A 23,792-nucleotide genomic window follows, 5' to 3' on the forward strand; every position below is an offset into this window, starting at 1 on the left:
ACCTGCAGTTTCAGCTACTCAATAGGCTGAGGCAGGAGAATTGCTCGAGCCCTGGAGTTCGAGGCTGTAGTGTGCTATACTGTGCCTGTAAACAGGCACTGCGGTGGCACTGCCGGCTGGGTGTAGGGGCTCACAGCTGTCGATCACTTTGGGAAGCTGAGGTGAGAAGATTGCTTCAACCCAAGAATTTGGTACTTAGTCTAAAAAAAAAAAGCCACTGCACTCTAGCCTGGGCAACATAGAGAGACCCTGTCTCTAAGAAAACAAACACACACAAACAAAAATACCCCCCAAAACAGGACATCCGGTCTGCGTCACTATTGATGATATCTAACAAAAGAAATACAGTGCCTGTTACAGAGGTAAAGGAAGCTTTCCTTCCATCATCTGAAGATTTGATATATTCAGTTTCTGGCATGAACTTGACAGTAGACAGGTTAACATGAGAAAAGGCATACACATTTATTATGTGCATTTGCATGGTAGCTTTACAAAATGTAAGACTCGAAGAGGGTCAGCTGATTGAATTTTTTTTTTTTTTTTTGAGGCAGAGTCTCTCTATTGCAGGCTGGAGTGCAGTGGCGCGATCCCGGCTCACTACAACCTCCGTTTTCCGGTTTCAAGCCATTCTCCTGCCTCAGCCTCCTGAGTAGCTGGGACTACAGGCAAGCACCACCACGCCTGGCTAATTTTTTTTTGCATTTTTAGTAGAGATGGGTTTTCACCATGTTGGCCAGGATGGTCTCAATCTCTTGACCTCGTGATCCGCCCGCCTCGGCCTCCCAAAGTGCTGGGATTACAGGCGTGAGCCACCGCGCCCGGCCCTGATTGAAGTTTTACAGCACAGTGAGACTGTAGAAAAAAATAGGGACTTGGGGCTTCTGCTGGTGGGGACAACACAAGTTATGGGAGGACGAGGGGAAGAAGTGTACGTGGGCAAAAGTTGTGTCATTATGCAGATAAAGTCTTCAAGGTAGCAGCTTGAGGTTGGTTGTATGCCCTGAGCCCCAACAGTATGTAGCCTTCTATTACTTTTTCTTTCTTTCTTTTTTTTTTTAGACAGTCACTCTGTTGCCCAGGCTGGAGTGCAGCGCAGTGGAGTGGTCTTGGCTCACTGCCACCTCTGCTTCCTGAGTTCAAACCATTCTCCTGTTTCAGCCTCCCAGGTAGCTGGAATTGCAAGTGTGCAGCACCATGCCCAGTGAATTTTTGTATTTTTTTTTTTTTTTTTTTTTTTTTTGGAGACGGAGTTTCGCTCTTCTTACCCAGGCTGGAGTGCAATGCGCGATCTCGGCTCACCGCAACCTCCGCCTCCTGGGTTCAAGCAATTCTCCTACCTCAGCCTCCTGAGTAGCTGGGATTACAGGCACGTGCCACCATGCCCAGCTGATTTTTTGTATTTTTAGTAGAGACGGGTTTTCACCTTGTTGACCAGGATGGTCTCGATCTCTCGACCTCGTGATCCACCCGCCTCGGCCTCCCAAAGTGCTGGGATTACAGGCTTGAGCCACTGCGCCTGGCAGAATTTTTGTATTTTTAGTAGAGACAGCGTTTCACTATATTGGCCAAGCTGGTCTCGAACTCCTGACCTCAAGTAATTCACCTGCCTCAGCCTCCCAAAATGCTGGAATTATAGGTGAGCCACCATGCCTAGCCTATTACCTTTTCTTGACCACCATTTCTGTTGAGTTAATCAGTTTGAACTCTGGTCTTTTTTGCATGAAATACACAGTCTTATCCATTACACTCTCCTATATTTAGTTTGTTTATTTATTGATTGATTGATGTAGAGACGGAGTTTCGCTCTTGTTACCCAGGCTGGAGTGCAATGGCGCGATCTCGGCTCACCGCAACCTTCGCTTCCTGGGTTCAGGCAATTCTCCTGCCTCAGCCTCCTGAGTAGCTGGGATTACAGGCAGGTGCCACCACGCCCAGCTAATTTTTTGTATTTTTTTTTTTAGTAGAGACGTGGTTTCACCATGTTGACCAGGATGATCTCAATCTCTCGACCTCGTGATCCACCCACCTCGGCCTCCCAAAGTGCTGGGATTACAGGTGTGAGCCACCGCGCCTGGCTTATTTATTTATTTTTGAGACAGAGTCTCGCTCTGTCACCCAGGCTGGAGTGCAGTGGCACGATCTCGGCTCGCTGCAACCTCCACCTTCCGGGTTCAAGCAATTCTCCTGCCTCAGCCTCCTGAGCAGCTGGGACTGCAGGTGTGTGCCACCATGCCCAGCTAATTTTTATATTTAGAGTAGAGACGAGGTTTCACCATATTGGCCAGGATGTCAATCTCCTGAATTCCTGATCCACCCACCTTGGCCTCCCAAAGTGCTGGGATTACAGGTGTGAGCCACAGCAACTGGCCTATTTTTTTTTTTTTTTTTTTTTTTTGAGATGGAGTTTCGCTCTTGTTACCCAGGCTGGAGTGCAATGGCGCGATCTCGGCTCACCACAACCTCCGCCTCCTGGGTTCAGACAATTCTCCTGCCTCAGCCTCCTGAGTAGCTGGGATTACAGGCACGCGCCACCATGCCCAGCTAATGTTTTATATTTTTAGTAGAGACAGGGTTTCACCATGTTGACCAGGATGGTCTCGATCTCTTGACCTCGTGATCCACCCGCCTCGGCCTCCCAAAGTGCTGGGATTACAGGCTTGAGCCACCGCGCCCGGCCGCTTAATTTTTGTATTTTAGTAGAGACGGGGTTTCACCATGTTGGCCAGGATGGTTTCGATTTCTTAACCTCACTTTCTTAACCTACCCACCTTGGCCTCCCAAAGTGCTGGGATTACAGGTGTGAGCCACCATGCCTGGCCTTCTTTCTTTCTTTCTTTTTCTTTTTTTTGAGACAGAGTCTTGCTCTTTTGCTTAGGCTGGAGTGCAGCAGCGTGTTCTCGGCTCACTGCAACCTGTGCCTCCTGGGTTCAAGTGATTCTACTGCCTCAGCCCTCCTCTCACCCCCAAGTAGCTGGGGTTACAAATGCATGCCACCACACCTGGCTAATTTTTGTATTTTTAGTAGAGATGGGGTTTCCACCATATTGACCAGGCTGGCTGGGCTCAAACTCCTTTTTTTTTTTTTTAAGACGGGATTTCACCATGTTGGTCAGGCTGTTCTTGAACTCCCGACCTCAGGTGATCCACCCGCCTTGGCCTCTGAAGTGCTTGGATTACAGATGTGAGCCACCACACCCAGCCCGGCTCGAACTCCTGACCTGAGGTGATCTACCTGCCTCAGCCTGCCAACGTGCCAGGATTACAGGCGTGAGCCACTGTGTCTGGCCTAGATTCTTTTTTTTAGACAGGGTCTCGCTCTGTTGCCTAGGGTAGAATGCAGTGGCTCGATCATGGCTCACTGCAGCTCCGATCAATACGGAGATGGAGAATAATATGCAGAAGATTAGCATGGTCCCTGTTCAAGGATGACACACAAATTCATGAAACGTTCCATATTTTCAGGATTTTAAATGTTCCCACCACAAAGAAATGATAAATATTTTAGCTGATAGGTATGCTAATTAACCTGATTTATTTTTACACAATGTATTCATGTACAGAAACATGACATTGTACCCCATAAATATATACAATGGTTATATGTCAATTAAAAATAAAAATAATTTTAAAATAATAAATAAGAAGTAGCTTTTGTTGTGCCTTGAAGACTGATGCTTTGTAGCACAGCAAGTTTAGTTGGTGGAGAATGGGTGAGTGGGTGTGACAGAGGTGGATGCTGAAAGGGGTTTAAAATGATCAGCTGGAACCTCCAGGTGCTATCATACCTGTTTTATCCTGAAAGATTGGCTGTGTGGATTCTCCTTCCTTCATAAATGCACGTTACTAGTAATCTTCTTGGACAAGTCATAATTAGGGTGTCTTTGGGTTTACAAAAGAAACAAAAAAGAAGAGAAAAGTTGTGTTTCGGATTTCCCGAAGTGGAATTAACTGAACGAGGAAGAATCCTGGAGAAGCCACCGTGTGTTCTTCTGGGTAAGGGGAAGTGGTGCTAGAGACACTCCTGGGCGCCGCGGTGGCCACCACATTGCTCTCTGGAGGGGCGGGAGCCCCTGTGCGAGGGGAAGAGGAAGCCGGGTGTAGGCAGTTGCTCCTGGAGGCATTAGAGAAATGAAAGAGATCTTCTGGCTTGTCCAATAAATCCATTTTCTGGCCAGACACCCTAAGTTTTTTGTGTGTTTTTGTTTTTTGTTTGTTTGTTTTTGAGATGGAGTTTTGCTCTGTTGCCCAGGCTGGAGCACAATGGTGAGATCTCAGCTCACTGCAACCTCCGCCTCCCAGGATCAAGCAATTCTCCTGCCTCAGCCTCCCAAGTAGCAGGGATTACAGGCATGCGCCACTACCACCCACTAATTTTTTTTTGTACTTTGTAGAGACAGGGTTTCACCATGTTGGTCATGCTAGTCTTGAACCCCTGACTTCCGGTGAGCCACCTGTCTCCGCCTCCCAAAGTGCTCAGATTACAGGCACAAGCCACAGCGCCCGACCTTTTGGTTTGAATATATGGCTACCATACAGTTGGGGATATTCAATTCCATGTTTCTGTAATTCTGGGAAAATTTGAATGTTCACTGGATATTAGAAGATTTTAGATAGTGGTTGCTCTTTTTCTTAGGTGTGTTAATGACACAGTCATTGTATAAAAGCATGTCCTTATTTTTAGGAGATGCATGACGTATTTTCAAGGTGAAGTAGCTTGATTTCACTTCATTTTTTTAAAACCACAACTTAATTTCAAATGTAAGAAGTAAGTAAAAGAAAAGTGGAAAGAGAGAGTATGGCGAACATGACACAATGTTAGCAATCGTGGCATCTAAGTATTTAACTGGAATGGGGGTTAGATGAGTACTCATTTTACTATTTTCAACTTTCCTTTTTCCTTTTTTTTTTCTATTTTTTTTTTTTTTTTTTTTTTAGAGACGGGATCTCGCTGTGTTGCCCAGGCTGGAGTGCAGTGGCTATTCACAGGCGTGATCCCACTACTGATCAGCACGGGAGTTTTGACCTGCTCCATTTCTGACCTGGGCCAGTTCACCCTTCCTTAAGCAACCTGGTGGTCTTCTGCTCCCGGGAGGTCACCATATTGATGCCAAACTTAGTGCGGACACCCGATCAGCATAGACCACTATAGCCCAGAACTCCTGGACTCAAGAGATCCTCCAGCCTCAGCCTCAGCCTTCCAAATAGCTGGGACTACAGGCACGTGCCACCGCGCCCGGCAACTTTCTTTTTTTTTAATTTTTAATTTTATCTTTATTTTTTACTTTTGTTGAGACAAGGTCTTACTCTGCACCTAGGCTGGAGTGCAGTGGGACAATCACAGCTCACCACGGCCTCGACCTCCTGGGCTCAGGTGTCCTCTCACCTCAGCCTCCTGAGTAACTAGGACTACAGGCACCCACCATCAAAACCAGCTAATTTTTGTATTTCTTGGAGAGATGGGATCTTGCGATGTTGGCCAGGCTGGTCTCAAACCCCTGGCCTCAAGCGATCCTCCCACCTTGGTCTCCCAAAGTACTGGGATTATAGGCATGAGCCATCACCATCTGGCCTCATCTTTCTGTGTGCTTGATTTTTTGTTGTTGTGTTTTTAGAGGTAGGGTTTTGCTCTGGCACTGAGGCTGAAGTGCAGTGGCACAATCATAGTTCACTGTAACCTCAACCTCTTGGGTTCAAGCTATCCTCTCACCTCAGCCTCCCGAGTAGCTAGGACAACAGGTGCACACCCATCATGCCTGGATAATTTAAAAATTTTGTTTGCGGAGATAGGATCTCACTACATTGCCCAGGATGATCTCAAACTCCTGCCTCAAGCAATTCTCTCACTTCCGCCCCTCGAAGTGCTGGCATTACAGGTGTGACCCACCACACCTGACCAGCAAGAAATATTTTAAAAGAAAAAAAAAAATCAAGCGTCTGTCACCTGGGTATTTTCTCTCTGAAACTGGCAAAAACTGAATACAGAAATCAGGAATTTTTCTCAAGTAGGTTGAATTTCCCATCCTACTTGAGAAAAATTAGGACCACAAAGTGCCCAGCTAATGAGATATCTGTCAGGGGTGAGAAAGTGGCAGAAAAACCAGCCAAATTTAATGCTCCAATGACTGGTAGGAGACTTAGACAAATACATTTTCCTCCGAGGTTGTAAGGAATACTTGAGACTGTATTAAAACAAGTGCAGGTGGATCTGGCACATAGAAAGTGCTACTAAATGCAGTTGACTCTTATTATTTGAAATAGTTACATTCCATAAAGTTGCCATGAACACTGAATTAGTGAGTACTGAACCATTGCTCCCAGGGGAATACAGGGTTAGGTTCTGCAAGCCTCTGGTCATAACATTTTCATCAACTAATCTATACATAATCGTATTTTATGATATGTGTGTTTCCATTTAAAGCCTTTTTTTTTTTTTTTTTTTTTTTTTTTTTTGAGAAGAGTCTCATTCTGTCACCCAGGCTGGAGTGCAATGGCACGATCTTGGCTTACTGCAATCTCCACCTCCTGAGTTCAAGTGATTCTCCTTCCTCAGCCTCCCAAGTAGCTGGGACTACAGGGTCCTGCAACCACGTCCAGCTAATTTTTGTATTTTTAGCAGAGACAGGATTTCACCATGTTGACGAGGCTGGTCCCAAACTCCCAAAGTGCTAAGATTACAGGCGGGAGCTACCGTGTCAGGCCTGTTTATAAAGACATTTACGTAATATAGATTGTTAGCTGAGTGTGGTGGCTCATGCCTGTAATCTTAGCACTTTTGGAGGTCAAGGTGGGAGGATCGCTTGAGCTCAGGAGTTAAAGGCCAGCCTGGGCAACATAGTGAGACCCCATCCCTACAAAAGAATTGAAAAAATTAGCTGGGTGTAGTGGTATATACCTGTAGTCCCAAGTACTTGGGAAGCTGAGGTGGGAAGATAGCCTGAGGCAGGAAGATTGAGGCTGTAATGAACCATGATTGCATCACTGCACCCCAGACAGAGCGACAGAGTGAGACCCTGTATCAAAAAATATATTTATTTGAATATACACATATATGTGTGAATATACACACATATATAAATATGTATGTATATACATATATGTGTATATATATTCATATATGTGTATATACATACATAGATATATATAAAACAGTGCTGTAACTCATGCTTTAGTAAAGTTTATCTGACACGTGCATTTTCTTCATAAGGCACATTATAGTTTCTTGTGCATAGAAAGATAAGACAGCAGCTCAGCACTACCTTTAAGGACTGTTTTATTATTTATTTATTACTACTGTTTTTTTAGATGGAGTCTCACTCTGTCACCCAGGCTGGAGTGCAGTGGTGTGATCTCATCTCACGGCAACCTCCGCCTCCTGAGTTCAAGTGATTCTCCTGCCTCAGCTTCCAGAGTAGCTGGGATTACAGTCACGTGCCACCACACCCAGCTAATTTTTTTGTATTTTTAGTAGAGACGGGGTTTCACTGTTTTAGCCAGGATGGTCTTGACATCCTGATCTTGTGATCCACCCTCCTGGGCCTCCTAGAGTGCTAGAATTACAGGAGTGAGCCACCTCACCCTGCCTATTTATTTATTTTTAATTGTTAAATGAGTTACGGGTTTTTATTCTACATTGATTAAGAGACATTTGGTATCTAAAATTAAGCTCTGAAAATGACATAAAGTAAGAAGCAATATATAAAAGAGACGTATAGACGCATATTTTTAAAGAGGTGAGACACCTCTTAGTAATACGGTGCTTTTAAGAACAGGGTAAAACAATTTGTTGAATCTGGAAATTCTGCATGGGATAATTAATACAGCAATGAAAATTTCTGCTACTGTTCACATATGAATTTCCTGCAAAGCTTTTGTGGTTTTGGAACAGCAGTTATCATACTTTCAAATGAGCAGCCTAGTTCTGGAGGCTTGGAAGTCCAATAGCAATCAGCCCACATACGGTGATGGTCTTCATGAGTTCTGCAGGCTGAGAGGTTCACGATTAAGGCACCAGTAGGATTGATTATTTGATGAAGGATGGTCTCTGTTTCCCTCCAATATGTCACCTTGTTCCTGTGTTATCCAGAGGGGAGATGGGAGGAACACTGTGTCTTCACATAGCAGAAAGTGGAAGGGCAAGAGCAAGGGCTTCTTTTTTTTTCTTTTTAGATAGAGTCTCACTGTCGCCCAGGCTGGAGTGCAGTGGCACGATCTTGGTTCACTAAAACTTCCGCTTCCTGGGTTCAAGCAATTCTCTCCTTCAGCCTCCCGAGTAGCTGGGATTGATGCACACCACCATGCCCAGCTAATTTTTGTGTTTTTAGTAGAGAAGGTGTTTCACCATGTTGGCCAGGCTGGTCTTGAACTCCTGACCTCAGGTGATCCGCCTGCCTCAGCCTCCCAAAGTGCTGGGATTACAGGTGTGAGCCACCAAGCTAGCAAGGGCTGTTTTAAATAGTAAAACCACCAACAAAGAGCACAAAAATGCAAAAATTGTGGCACTAAATATACCACCAAAAGGACAATTGTTGACAGTCTGTAAACTCAAAGATGCAGAGCATTGCTTTGTTCCACCTGAAAGGGGAACAATTAGCAACTCGTGCACATTGGGTGACTCAAATTTTTGTATTGTGTGTGTGTGTGTATGTGTGTGTGTAAAGACAGCGTCTTGCCATGTTGCACAGGCCGATCGTGAACTCTGGGTGCAAGCGATCCTCCTACCTCAGCCTCCCAAATTGCTGGGATTACAGGAATGAGCCACCTACTGGTCCCAGCTGGGTGACTCAGATTTTTCACCACTTTGCTTATGTTCGTAGTGACTGTGAAAGCACTGTGAGTCTTGATTTTGGGGTCACAAATACAAATACATTTTGGCATGTAGACGAATTTATAAATACAGAATCCACAAATAATAAGTATCAACTACATTATGACATAGGTGATTGGAGTACTTGATGATTAGGAAAATTTTTCTTTCCTCATTTTCTTTTCTTTTCTTTTTGAGATGGAATTTTGCTCTTGTTACCCAGGCTGGAGTGCAATGGCACGATCTCAGCTCACTGCAGTCTCTGCCTCCCAGGTTCAACTGATTCTCCCTCAGCCTCCTGAGTACCTGGGATTACAGGCACATGCCACCAAGTCTGGCTAATTTTTGTATTTTTAGTAGAGACAGGGTTTATCCATGTTGGTCAGGCTGGTCTCGAACTCCTGACCTCAGGTGATCTACCTGCCTTAGCCTCCCAAAGTACTGGGATTAAGGTGTGAGCCACTGCACCTGGCCTCCTTTCTTTACTTTCTTTCTTTTTTTTTTTTTTTTTTTGAGACAGGGCCTGGCTCTGTTGATCAGGTTGGAGTGCAGTGATGCAATCTCAGCTCACTTCAACCTCTGCCTCTGAAGTTCAAGCGATCCTCCTGCCTCAGCCTCCTGAGTAGCTGGGACTACGGGCACACACCAACATGCCCGACTAATTTTTCTATTTTTGGAAGAGACAGGGTTTTGCCATAATGTCCAGGCTGGTCTCAAACTCCTGAGCTCAAGCAATCTGCTCACCTTGACCTTCCAAAGTGCTGGGATTAGAGGTGTGAGCCACCTCACCCAGCCACTTCCTTTTACATACTTTATTTCTTTGGAGAACCATGAGGTAGGCAAGATAGATAATCTGATGCCCATTTTATAGATGGTGAGGATGACAAGACTGCTGAGTGGCAGAGATAAGCCACTTGAAATGGATAAAACCACTTGTCTACCACAAGTGGTTTTAATTCTAGTTACTAAAAATATAATTATTCAAGCCTACTCACAGTTATGAGGATTAAAATTCTCACATTTCCAGTCATCTGGATAAGTAAAGAAGGACATTTCGTTTATTCAGTTATTTATATCAGTATGGACTCATGGATATGTATTTTATTCTATGGGTTATGGAATCCATTACTATTGTTAATGGTTTTGTTGCTCAAACTGCTTCCGCTTTAACCACCGGGAGCTCTTTCAGGTTGGTTTCTGTGTCCTTCAATGAGCTCCCATACTTTTTTGAGCACTTTTTCTCTTTCTGCCACCATAAGCTCTTGCGTTTCCCCTTCCCAGCACTGAAATCAACCACTTCTCCAAGAAACCTTGGTTCCTGTTATTGAAGAATGCTATTTAAAAGCAAAATCTGTGGTGCAATGGTTAAGAAAAATAATCCAGTCATATATTGCTTGCAAGAAATCCACCTTGTAAACTGGCGAATACACTTATAGATCGAAGGTAGAAAGAGGGTGGAAAAAGATATTCTATGCAAATGGAAACCAAAAGTCGGCAGGAGTAGCAATACTTAGATAAAACAGACTTTAAATCAACAACATTAAAAAAGAAGATAAAGATCATTATATAATGATAAAGAGATCAATTCAACAAGATGATACAACAATGCTAAATATATATGCACCTAGCACTGGAGCTCCCAGATTCATCAGACAAATAGTACTTGACCTAAAACAAGAGATATACGGAAATACAATAATAGTGGGGGACTTCAGCACCCCACTGACACACTAGACAGATCATCAAGAATGAAGACCTAGAAAGAAGTACTGGCTTTAAATTGGACTTTAGACAAATGGACCTAAGAGACATTTACGGAACATTCTACCCAACAACAATAGAATATACATTCTTTTCGTTGGCACACAGAACATTCTCCAAGATAGACTTTATGTTAGGCCACAAAACAGGTCTTAATAAACTTATTTTTAGTTTTAATTTTTTTAAGAGATGGGGTCTTGCTTGAGTGAATACACTTATAGATTGAAGGTAGAAAGAGGGTGGAAAAAGATATTCTATGCAAATAGAAACCAAAAGTAGGCAGGAATAGCAATACTTTACAATACAATACAATACAATACAATACAATACAATACAATACAATACACTTTCCAGGCTAGAGGTAGTGGCACACTCTTGGCTCACTGCAGCCACAACCTCCCTGGCTTAAGCCCAAATAGCCAAAGTAATCCTGAGCAAAAAGAACAAAGCTGGAGGTATCATATTATTTGACTTCAAATTATGCTACAAGGCTATAGTAACCAAAACAGCATGGTACTGGTATAAAAATAGACACATATCTAATTGTAGAAGGGTTAAAAAAAAATAGACATATATCGCCGGGCGCGGTGGCTCAAGTCTGTAATCCCAGCACTTTGGGAGGCCGAGGCGGGTGGATCACGAGGTCGAGAGATCGAGACCATCCTGGTCAACATGGTGAAACCCCGTCTCTACTAAAAGTGCAAAAAATTAGCTGGGCATGGTGGCATGTGCCTGTAATCCCAGCTACTCAGGAGGCTAAGGCAGGAGAATTGCCTGAGCCCAGGAGGCAGAGGTTGCGGTGAGCCGAGATCGCGCCATTGCACTCCAGCCTGGGTAACAAGGGCGAAACTCAGTCTCAAAAAAAAAAAAAAAAAAAAAAAAAAAATAGACATATAGATCAACGGAACAGAATAGGAAATCCAGAAAAAAAAAAAAAGCCACAGCCGGGCACGGTGGCTCAAGCCTGTAATCCCAGCACTTTGGGAGGCCGAGGCGGGTGGATCACGAGGTCGAGAGATCGAGACCATCCTGGTCAACATGGTGAAACCCCGTCTCTACTAAAAGTGCAAAAAATTAGCTGGGCATGGTGGCATGTGCCTGTAATCCCAGCTACTCAGGAGGCTGAGGCAGGAGAATTGCCTGAGCCCAGGAGGCAGAGGTTGCGGTGAGCCGAGATCGCGCCATTGCACTCCAGCCTGGGTAACAAGGGCGAAACTCAGTCTCAAAAAAAAAAAAAAAAAAAAAAAAATAGACATATAGATCAACGGAACAGAATAGGAAATCCAGAAAAAAAAAAAAAGCCACAGCCGGGCACGGTGGCTCAAGCCTGTAATCCCAGCACTTTGGGAGGCCGAGGCGGGTGGATCACGAGGTCGAGAGATCGAGACCATCCTGGTCAACATGGTGAAACCCCGTCTCTACTCAAAATACAAAAAAACTAGCTGGGCGTGGTGGCGCGTGCCTGTAATCCCAGCTACTCAGGAGGCTGAGGCAGGAGAATTGCCTGAGCCCAGGAGGCGGAGGTTGCGGTGAGCCGAGATCGTGCCATTGCACTCCAGCCTGGGTAACAAGGGTGAAACTCCATCTCAAAAAAAAAAAAAAAAAAAAAGCCACATACCTACAGCCAACTGATCTTTGCAAAGCTGACAAAAATTTACACTGGGGAAAGGCCCTACTGAATAAATAGTGCTGGGAAAATTGGATAGCCATATGCTGAAGAATGAAACCAGACCCATACCTCTCACCATATACAAAAATTAACTCAGGATGATTAAAAACTTAAATGTGAGACCTGAAACTGCAAAAATGTTAGAAGAAAATCTAGGAAAACTAGGAAAAATTCTTCTGGATTTTGGCCTAAGCAAATAATTCACGAGTAAGGACACAAAAGAAAATGCCATAAAAACAAAAATAGACAAATGAGACTTAATTAAATGAAAAAACTTCTGCACAGCAAAGATATAATCAACAGAGTGAACATACAACCTACAGAATGGGAGAAAATATTTGCAGGCCGGGCATAGTGGCTCATGTGTATAATCCCAGAACTTTGGGAGGCTGAGGTGGGGTAATCGCTTGAGCCCAGAAGTCCAAGACCAACCTGGCCAACATAGCGAGACCCCATTTCTACAAAAAAGTAAAATTAAAAAATTAGCAAGGCATGGTGGCATGCACTGGTGGCCCCAGCTACTCTGGAGGCTGGGGTGGGAGGATAATTTTTGTCTTAGAGTTTGAGGCTACAGTGAGCTATGATCATGCCACTGCACTCCATGCATTCCAGCCTGGGTGACAAAATGAGATCCTGGAAAAAAAAAAAAGAAGGAAGGAAAGAAGGAAATGTTTGCAATGTATGCATCCAACAGAGGACTAACATCCAGAATCTACAAGGAACTCAAACAATACAACACGAAAAAGACAAATAACCCCGTTTAAATGTGGGCAAAAGACATGAACAGATACCTTTTAAAGAAGACATACAAATGACCAAGAAGATATAAAAAATGCTCGACATCACTAATCATCAGAGAGATGCAAATTAAAACCATAATGAGGTATCACCTTATACCAGTCAAAATGGCTGTTATACATATTATACATATAATATATATGTAAATAAAATGTACATACTGTGGAATACTACTTAGCTATATAAAAAAATGAAATTATGTCTTTTGCAGCAACATGGATGGAACTGGAGGCCATTATCTGAAGTGGAGTACTCAGAAACAAAACGTCCTGCCAGACGCAGTGGCTCATGGCTGTAATCCCAGCACTTTGAGAGGCCGAGGCTGGTGGATCACTTGAGGTCAGGAGTGCAAGACCAGCCTGGCCAACGTGGCGAAACCCCATCTCCACTAAAAATACAAAAATTAGCGGGACGTGATGACACATTATTCAGGAGGCTGAGGCAGGAGAATAACTTGAACCTGGGAGGTGGAGGCTGCAGTGAGCCAAGATTGCGCCACTGCACACCAGCTTGGGCAACAGAGTGAGACTCCATCTGAAAAAAAAAAAAAAAAAAAAGGAACAAAAAGTCAAATCCCACATGTTCTCATTTATAAGGGGGATCTAAATAATGCATACACATGGACACAGAGAGTGGAATAACAGACCAGACTTGGAAAGGTAGGAGGGTGGGAGGAGGGTGAAGGATAAGAAATTACCTAATGGGGCCGGGCAAGGTGGCTCAAGCCTGTAATCCCAGCACTTTGGGAGGCCGAGGCAGGTGGATCATGAGGTCAAGAGATCGAGACCATCCTGGTCAACATGGTGAAACCCCGTCTCTACTAAAAATACAAAAAATTAGCTGGGCATGGTGGCGCATGCCTGTAATCCCAGCTACTCAGGAGGATGAGGCAGGAGAATTGCCTGAACCCAGGAGGCGGAGGTTGCTGTGAGCTGAGATCGCACCATTGCACTCCAGCATGGGTAACGAGTGAAACTCCATCTCAAAAAAAAAAAAAAAAAAAAAAAAGAAATTATCTAATGGGTACAATGTACACTATTTGGGTAATGGTCACGCTTAAAGCCCAGCTATTCAACATATCCATGTAACAAATATGAACTTGTACCTCCTAAATCTATGTTTTAAAAAAAACTGAGCTCTAGATGTGCTCAATTGCTATGAGGATATCATTGCTTCTATGCCCTCTCAGTTGTCAGAGCTAGGAGAGATATGTATACGTACGAATCCATGCATAAATCCAGAAATATTTACTTCTGTATCTATTTTATGATACCAGCTAAGGAGAATTATATATGAAGGTTGTTACTCTGTCTTTACAACCTAGTATATAATAGGTTTACATAAATATTTGCTGAATTGAATTAAATTAATTAGAAAATTAGAGGAATGAAGTGATGTTGAAATGTATTTGAGGATTGAAAGACAGCAAGACAAATGGATCTTTGACAGCTGGTGATACTGGAGGGGTCTGGTCTTGGATTCAGAAATCAAGGTTCAAAAACCAGGTCTTGCCACTGAGCCTCAGGACCTTGAATAAGTTGCTTAACCTCAATAGGCCCACGTTTCCAATCTATAAGAAGGAATAACTGGGCCAAGTGATCCTTAAGATTCCTTTCAGCTTGGGAACATGAATCTTATTACATTGCTCACTTGCTTAGAGCATCTTTTTTTTTTTTTTTTTTTTTTTGAAATGGAGTCTCACTGTTTCACCCAGGCTGGAGTGCAATAGCACGATCTTGGCTCACTCCAACCTCTGCCTCCTGGGTTCAAGTGATTCTCCTGCTTCAGCCTCCTGAGTAGTTGGGATTACAGGTACCTGCCACCACACCCAGCTAATTTTTGTATTTTGTTAGAGACAGGGTTTCTCCATGTTGACCAGAATAGTCTGGAGCTCCTGACCTCAAGTGATCCACCCACCTCGGTCTCCCAAAGTACTGAGATTACAGGCATGAGCCACTGCACCTGGTTAAAACATCTTTTTTTTTTTTTTTTGAGACAGAGTTTCGCTCTTGTTACCCAGGTTGGAGTGCAATGGCGCAATCTCGGCTCACCGCAACCTCCACCTCCTGGGTTCAGGCAATTCTCCTGCCTCAGCCTCCTGAGTAGCTGGGATTACAGGCACGTGCCACCATGCCCAGCTAATGTTTTGTATTTTTAGTAGAGACAGGGTTTCACTATGTTGACCAGGATGGTCTCGATCTCTTGACCCCGTGATCCACCTGCCTTCGCCTCCCAAAGTGCTGGGATTACAGGCGTGAGCCACCGCGCCCGGCCCTTAAAACATCTTTTAAAGGCAGGTAGTTTCTCTTTATTTTTCCCACCAAAGCCATAGTAATAAATATAATTTACAGTATACTTTGTGGCGTGTGTATGTAAACACATACGTATATACATATATGAACACATATACACGTGCATATATGTGCGTATGTGTATTAGGGATTGTTTTGAGATAATGTAACAGAAATGTAACTGTGCCTTAAATAAGGTAGAAATTAACTTCTCTTTCACATAACTTGACTTCTCTTTTACAGCCTAGGGCTGGGCTTTTCAGAGCTCAAACACCCTCAATACACAGCTTCCAACTCCAGGCCCACAGTGGCTGCTCCAGTTCCTACCAGCATGTCTGCATCCCAGCCAGTGGGAGGAGAAAAAGACAAAGAGACAAAGTAGTGCACACCCATTTGTTTTAGGAGTGTGACCTAGAAGTGACACATGCCACTTCTGCTCATATCCCATTGGTCAGAACTTAGTCACGTTTCTACACCTGACTGCAGAGGAAGCTGGAGAATGTAGTCTCTAACTGGGAAGCCAATGTGCCAACAAACACTCAGGGATTTGATTATTAAGATGAAGAACAGGAGAATGGATTGATGGAAAACTTGCAGCCTCTATAAAACTTGCAGATATATAAAATGGAAGCATTTTTACAGGATTGCCCTTACTCTCTCTCTCTCTCTCTCTCTCTCTCTCTCTCTCTCTCTCTCTCTCTCTGTGTGTGTGTGTGTGTGTGTGTGTGTGTGTGTATGTGATAACAGATCAATTTGGTTTTTTGTTTTGTTTTGTTTTGTTTTGAGGTAGAGTCTTGCTCTGTCACCAGGCTGGAGTGCAGTGGCATGATCTTGGCCCACTGTAACCTGTGCCTCCTGGGGTCAAGCAATTCTCCTGCCTCCGCCTCCTGAGTAGCTGGGATTACAGGCACGAGTCACCACGCCTGGCTAGTTTTTTGTATTTTTAGTAGAGACAGGGTTTCAGCGTGTTGGCCAGGATGGTCTCGATCTCCTGACCTCGTGTTCTGCCCGCCATGGCCTCCCAAAGTACTGAGATTATAGGCATGAGCCACCACGCCTGGCCAACAGGTCAGTTTTAATCCTAGCACCTGAAGCTATACAGGGTATGCTCTATAAACTTCATGGGACTGTTGTAGACACTTGATAAAGTGACAACTGTGCAATATCACTTAGCATCTAAAAATCAGGAACATACTATTGAATTGCTTAAACACAATCCACAGAATTAAAAACAAAATCAGATTTAATTCTCCATTAAAAACTTACACTTAAAACTTTACATAACAATCAATATCTAGCAGGGAATACTTAAAGCGATTTCAGAGTCTCATCCTGTTGTACTCTATTGGGAAGGTTTCTTGAGTAGACACGTGACCGGCCAAAAATGGGTACAGCAAAGACCAGACTAGCAAGTAAAAGTTCTACCACAGTTTCTGTAGTTTCTACTTGTTTTCCTTTGTCAGATAAAAGTCAACGGCTAGAATTAAATGTTTATCTTTGCAAATGCACAAGGTATGCTGTGAAAGCTTATCTGCTTACAGACATATAAAAATACTTGTTAACTAGTTTGATTTTAAAAAAAGTGTAAAAGTATATAGCAAAAACATTAATCATCTCTGACCCCAGAAAGCTCAATTCCATATTTATATTACATGAAACAAAAACAGTTTTGGTTTTTGAAAGCGATTTTAGAGTCTCATCCTATTGTACTCTATTGGGAAGGTTTCTTGAGTAGACACGTGACTGGCCAAAAATGGGTACAACCAAGGCCAGGCCAGCAAGTAAAAGTTCTACCACAGCTTCTGTAGTTTTCATTTGTCTTTCTTTGTCAGTTAAAGGTAAACAGTGAGAATTAAATGCTTATCTTTATATATACACAAGTTATGCTGTGAAAGCATATCTGCTTACAAACATATAAAAATACTCAACTAATTTGATTTAAAAAAGTATAAAAGTATATAGCAAAAACATTAATCATCTCTGACCCAGAAAGCTCAATTCCATATTTTATATTATATTAAACAAAAATAGTTTTAGTTTTTTGAATCCCTTATTCAGAAATACTTGAAAAGGAAGACAGAAATTATTCATTTTTACCCTTAGCATGGTTGTGAAAAAAAGAGTTTAAAAAAATCAAGGGCCAGAAGCAGCAGGCGAGTCGGGTGTCCTTGCACATGGATCTGAGCGACCATGGTGGCCCGGGTGTGGCCGCTGATGAGGTTCCTCATCAAGGGAAGTATGGCTGGAGGCACCATCTACCAAGAGCTGCTGGGGCCCAGTGACAGAGCCGGGCAGCCCTACAAAAGGCTGGGGAGGTGGTCCCTCCTGCCATGTACCAGTTCAGCCAGTACCTCGTCAGCAGACAGGCCTGCAGATACCCCAGCTCCCAGCCCCTCCAAAGATTCACTTTACCATCCATGACTCCTGGAATGCAGGCATCATCACGGTGATGTCAGCTCTGTCAGTGGCCCCTTCCATGGCCCACGAGTACTCCAAGGAGGGCTGGGAGTAGGTGAAGGCATGCACCATGTAGCAAGTCAGCAGGGGCTGCCTGCCCCGGCCAGAACCGCCAGATCTGCCACCAACCTGAAGACTCCAGACTGGGACCCCACTCGGAGGGCATCTCCCGGCCCTGCTGGCCCGATAAAGGACTTCCAAAGTGGAAAAAAAAAAAAAATCAAGTACACTGAAGTGTCGAAGCCCCGAATGAGTCCAAATATTTGACCATGTCGAATATTATCATCTTCAAGAGCAGGAGCAATAACACAGGCTTTTATGAGCAATTTTTAATCCATAAAGTCAACAGGCATTTTGGTATTTTTGGCCACCAGAAAACAAAAGCTGCAATATCAGTCAAGATCTGAGATGTTTCACTTTTGTAGATTCATTTCAGTGTATTTAAGGTTAACAAAGGCTGACACTGAAATTTTCAAAGATAGGCAAAAATTCACATTTAAAAAAAATCCCTATATTTCTATTTAGAGTAACAGTAGGCAGTATGATTCCAAAAGTTAAAAATTATTTCACAACCTGTGGCTTCAGCTTGGCAAACAGCTTAGATTCCAAAACTGATTCATCTCTATTAGCATGGAAGCACTTAAAAAAAGAGCGTGTCTGTGTATATAGACACATATTTTAGAGGAATCAGATAATCTTTGAAGCAGCCTTAGTGTTTCTTTTAAATTTGTCTGGAAGTGACCATTGTATTAGCTTCACAGAAAGGACTAGCCCGCTTCTTGGTCTAAGGCTAACATGGTGATCATTTGTCTAAGGCTAGAAAGGCACCAAACAAGATGTAAACTGAGGAGAGGAGGAGAAGATGAGGGCTTTTCCTGGCAGTTGGTAGCTAAGATGGAAAGGATTCTAGAAAACGACACAATGGCAGCCTTTCTTGCCTTTTTCTGATGAAGGAAGACATTCCTGCTCTTGAAATTTCCTGATAAGCCGAACAAGTTCATGGAAAGCTTGATCTACATTCGTCCCAATCTTTGCTGATGCCTCCATGTATGTTACCTTAAGTTGCCGCGCTAACTGCTGTCCTTCTTCCTGTGTTACCTGTCTTTGATGATCCAGATCTGCTTTATTGCCAACTAAAATCATTGGAAACTCATCACGACCCTTTACTCTGAGAATCTGTCTTTGAAACTTATAGATTTCTTCAAAACTGCCTCTATTTGTGACTGAAAAGACCAACAGGAAGCCCTCGCCAGTCCTCATACATTGTTCTCTCATGGCTCCAAACTCTTCTTGTCCTGCTGTATCCAAAATATCTAGCCGTGCTGCTCTGTCATCTATCACACACTGCTTTGTGTAAGAATCTTCAATGGTTGGATCATAATCCTTTACAAAATAGGACTGGTTGAACTGGATGATGAGCGCCGACTTGCCCACGCCGCCCCCGCCGACCACCACGAGCAGGTACTTCTCCTGGCCGGAGCCGTCCCGCCAGCCGGCCGCTGCCATGGGGACGCCGCAGAGCGCAGCCTGATCGCGCCGAGCCGCCGCTGCCTCCCGCCCTAGGCCCGGCTCCTGGGACGTGTGCGGCCGGCGGGCAGCGGGCGAGCGGCCGGGCGGGGGTCCCGGGTCCCGGGAGGTGTCGGGAGGGCAGGTCCGCGCAGCGGCGCGGCGCCAGGAGCTGGCTGGGTACCGTCCGAGGCGCGGAGAAGCGGGGTGACGGCACGGGCCAGGGGCGGCAGCGGCCGGGGGGCGCGCTCCTCTACGCGTCTCCGCAGCGCCTCAGCACTTACTCTTAATACCAGCTTTTTTTTTTTTTTTTTTTTGAGACAGAGTCTTGCTATGTCACCAGGGGGAGGGCGGTGGCGCAATCTCGGCTCACTGCAACCTCCACCTCCCGGGTTCAAGCAATTCTGCCTCAGTCTCCCGGGTGGCTGGGACTGCAAGCACTTGCCACCACGACCAGCTAATTTTTATATTTTTAGGAGAGACAGGTTTTCACCATGTTGGCCACGATGCTCTCGATCTCTTGACCTCGTGATCCGCCCACCTCAGCCTCCCAAAGTGCTGGGATTACAGGCCTGAGCCACAGGGCCCAGCCAGCATCTTTATTTTATTCCAGTCTAGTCTGTCCCATTGGATTCCTTTTTGACCTGCTGAACTGATTTCACAATATTCTAATGGATGAATTACAACCCTTACCGCTGTCCCAGAGAAAAGTGCAAACTTAGCACAGCAGGATTTGCTTGGGGGATGAGAAGTGGCGCGTGGTGGAGGGGAGTCCTCTTCAAGACATGGCAGCTGCTCCCTCTCCAGCCTCCCCTCCAGCTGCTATGCACTAGCACTGCTGCAACCCCACTGAGCTCCCGATCCCTGCAACACTCCATCTCATTCCACACCACCTTGTCTTCGCACTTGCTGTGCCCTCCGACTGGAATGCCTTCTGCCCAAGTTCTGACCCTTGGCCTTCCACCCCACAACCATTGGCCCTGCGAACGGTCTTCATTTCTTTTTCTTTTTCTTTTCTTCCTTTCTTTTTTCTTTCTTTTTTTTTTTTTTTTAGACAGAGTCTCCTACTGTTGCCCTGGCTGAAGTGCAATGACACGATCTCCGCTCACTGCAACCTCTCTGCCTCCTGGTTCACTAGATTCTCCTGCCTCAGCTTCCCGAGTAGCAGAGACTACAGGCATGGACCACTACACCTGGCTAATCTTTTGTGTGTTTTTGGTAGAGACAGGGTTCACTATGTTGGCCAGACTGGTCTCCAACTCCTGACCTCATGATCCTCCCACCTCAGCCTCCCAAAGTACTGGGATTACAGGCGTTAGCCACTGTGCTCAGCGACCATCTTCATTTTTCAAAACCCAGCTTGTGTGTCACCTCTCCAAAGAAGGCTTTCTTACCAGTAAGTCACCTACAAAGAGTTAATCTACCCCTTTATACCCCCAAACCCCTTATTATTTGGTATCACAATTAATGTACTTAGCCGTCAGCTTCCCCTCCTACCCCATGAGCACCTCAAGGGCAGGAACACGGGGCCTCAGTTTCCTTAAATGTAAAATAGGAAAAACAATATGATTTTTTATTGTTTATACTCACTCAGTGTTGGTTCTGCTGGCTTATCTACATATTTCTCTCCACTAAACGGTAAGCACCTGGAGGGAAAATCTCGCTCAATGCTTTTGTCCAAGTCTTGCTTAGTCCAAGTAGCACTCCATAAATGTTGACTTTAGTTGGCAAGTCACCTGGAAATGCAGACCAGTATCACCTCCATACCTGGCTAGTCTATAGAATTGTAATAATAAACAGGTCATTGAACATCTAGCCAAGCGTAACCTACTCAGGAATAGATGGCCTGAGAAAATCAAGCCTGCCACATCTACTTAACCTATTTGAGGCCAGGCACAGTAACTCATGCCTGTGATCCCAGCACTTTGGGAGGCTAAGTGGGGAGGATCACTTAAGACCAGGAGTTCAAGGCCAGCCTGGGCAACAAAGCAAGACCTTATCTCTACAAAAAATAAAAACTAGCTAGGCATGGTGGCGTGCACCTGTAGTTCCAGCTCCTTGGGAGGCTGAGGCAGGATGATTGCTTGAGCCCAGAAGTGTGAGGCTGCAGTAACTGTGACACCACTGCACTCCAGCCTGGGTAACAGAGAAAGATCCTATCTCTAAAAAAATAAAAATTATTTGAGCAATTCAACAAACATGGCAAAGATAAACTTGTGGATTGATGTTTATGAAGACTGCCAGCCCAGTGTGGTAGCCCAGCCCAGTCCCTGGCTTTCTGACTGTTCTTTCAACACTCCAGACCTGCTCCCCCTGCTTGGAACTTTGCCCTTGCTTTCCTCTTTGCTCCGAGTGCCCTTCCCACAGGTCTTCTCTGTCCTGTTAAGCATCACCTCCCCAGAGAGACAACCTTTGTCCAAAGGTCTCCTGGCTGCCCGCCTCCGTTGAGTCATGAGCCTATTCCTGAACCAGTCAATCATGAGAGGGTAGAATTACTAGGACTGGCAAAGTCTTGTTATTTGGAACCAAACTCTCTATTATATTTCCCCATCTTATTATCTTCACAGCACCTATCACAGCTGAAATTATTACATAGATGTGCATATTTTGTTGCTTATCATTGGTTTTCCCTCCTCAGAATGTAAGTTTTGTGAGAGTAGGAATTTATCTGTTTTCTTCACCTTCGTCACTCCAATATCTAGAACAGGACCTGATATATTTAGTATGAACTCAATAAAGATTTGTTGAACGGATCACTGACGAATAAAGATAAGATAGCACTTTGGACTTCCTCTCTTACCTGATTTATCACATAGTACTTTAATGATTTCCTGACACGCTACCTTCTTGATTCAGGGCCAAGACTGCATTCTGCTTTTAATTTTTGCCTCACTTAGCACAATGCCTGGCATATAGTTAATAAGCATGTTTGGATGAATGAATAAATTTTGATGAATGAAAGAAGGTGTGAATGCATGTGTTTAGGAAACATAGGTGTGCTCCAGATGTCAGAAGGTGGAGAAGGTGGATGGTTCTCATACAAAAGTGATCAAATGCTAAATAAAATAGTCCCAATCAGGCCAAAAAATGCAAGGACTCCTCAGATCAAAGGGTAGGGTAGATGGGGTCAGGCTGAGGTCCAGGTAGCAGGGAGGAGGCTGGAGAGGAAGATGTGGGGGCCTGGGAAGTCCTTGAAAGGAGCTGCAAAATGTTTATTTGCTGAATTGAGAGGACTCCTAATTGCTTGGGCACTTTTTCTTTTTCTTTTTTTTTTTTTTTTTAAGAGACAGGGTCTCACTATATTGCCCTGTACTGACCAGCTCAGGCTGGTCTTGAGCTCCTGGGCTCAAGCGATCCTCCTGCCTTGGCCCCCCGCTAAAATGTTGGGATTACAGGCATGAGCCACTGTGCCCAGCCACTGGGACACTTTTACAACTACTTTCTCCCAATGACTCTGAAAGGAATCCTTTATTTTCCCTGAAACTCCATCTGAGAAGCAGGCTGACTTCAAGTCCATTCTCCATCACATCATTCAGAAAACATATCTTTTTTTTTTTTTTTTTTTTTTTTTTTTGAAACGGAGTTTCCCTCTTGTTACCCAGGCTGGAGTGCAATGGCGCGATCTCGGCTCACCGCAACCTCCGCCTCCTGGGTTCAGGCAATTCTCCTGCCTCAGCCTCCTGAGTGGCTGGGATTACAGGCACACGCCACCATGCCCAGCTAATTTTTTTTTAGTATTTTTAGTAGAGACGGGGTTTCACTATGTTGACCAGGACGGTCTCGATCTCTCAACCTCGTGATCCACCCGCCTCGGCCTCCCAAAGTGCTGGGATTACAGGCTTGAGCCACCGCGCCCGGCCTGAAAACATATCTTGTCAGTACCACACTGTCAGGGGAAGAGAAACCAAACATACATTTTAAATAAGATGCCCTTCATGGGATACATTTCTGAAGAGAAGAGTCAGCCTTGGTAGGAGGCAGAAGGAGATTTTAAAAACGTGTAAAGTCTGAAAAAAAAATTTGAGTTTTAAATATCTTTAAAAATACGTAAGTTATTTCTGATAATCACCAAGTAATTATTTCTTTTTAAGCCCTTCCAGTACAGAAGACATCAAGTAAATTTTTTTTTTTTTTTTTTTTTTTTTGAGAGGGTATCTCACTCTGTTGCCAGGCTGGAGTGCAGTGGTGCAATCTCAGCCCACTGCAACCTCTGACTTCTGGGTTCAGGTGACAGTCTTTTACATATACACAAACACACACACATACACAAACACAGGCATACAAACACACATATACAACATACACAAATATACATATTCACGAACACAAAACAGATACACACACAGAGACACATATACAACATACACAAATATACATATTCACGAACGCAGAACAGATACACAAACATACACACCGACACAACGTACACAAATACAAACACACACGAACGCAGATATACAAATATACACACAGACACAACAGACACAAATGCATACATTCACACACA

At 44.2% G+C, this 23,792-nt stretch overlaps 3 pseudogenes; 2 read left to right on the forward strand and 1 right to left on the reverse strand.

The window, feature by feature from the left end:
• The first annotated feature begins 3,364 nt into the window (after nucleotides 1-3,364).
• LOC120363444 (U6 spliceosomal RNA) lies at nucleotides 3,365-3,460 on the forward strand (annotated as a pseudogene).
• Nucleotides 3,461-6,405: 2,945 nt separating this feature from the next.
• Nucleotides 6,406-19,318, reverse strand: LOC101046693 (ras-related protein R-Ras2 pseudogene; annotated as a pseudogene).
• Nucleotides 17,451-17,855, forward strand: LOC101046382 (MICOS complex subunit MIC13 pseudogene; annotated as a pseudogene).
• Nucleotides 19,319-23,792: the final 4,474 nt, after the last annotated feature.

The sequence above is a fragment of the Saimiri boliviensis genome, chromosome 4 (assembly GCF_048565385.1).
Source record: "Saimiri boliviensis isolate mSaiBol1 chromosome 4, mSaiBol1.pri, whole genome shotgun sequence".
Classification (NCBI taxonomy): Eukaryota; Metazoa; Chordata; class Mammalia; order Primates; family Cebidae; genus Saimiri; species Saimiri boliviensis.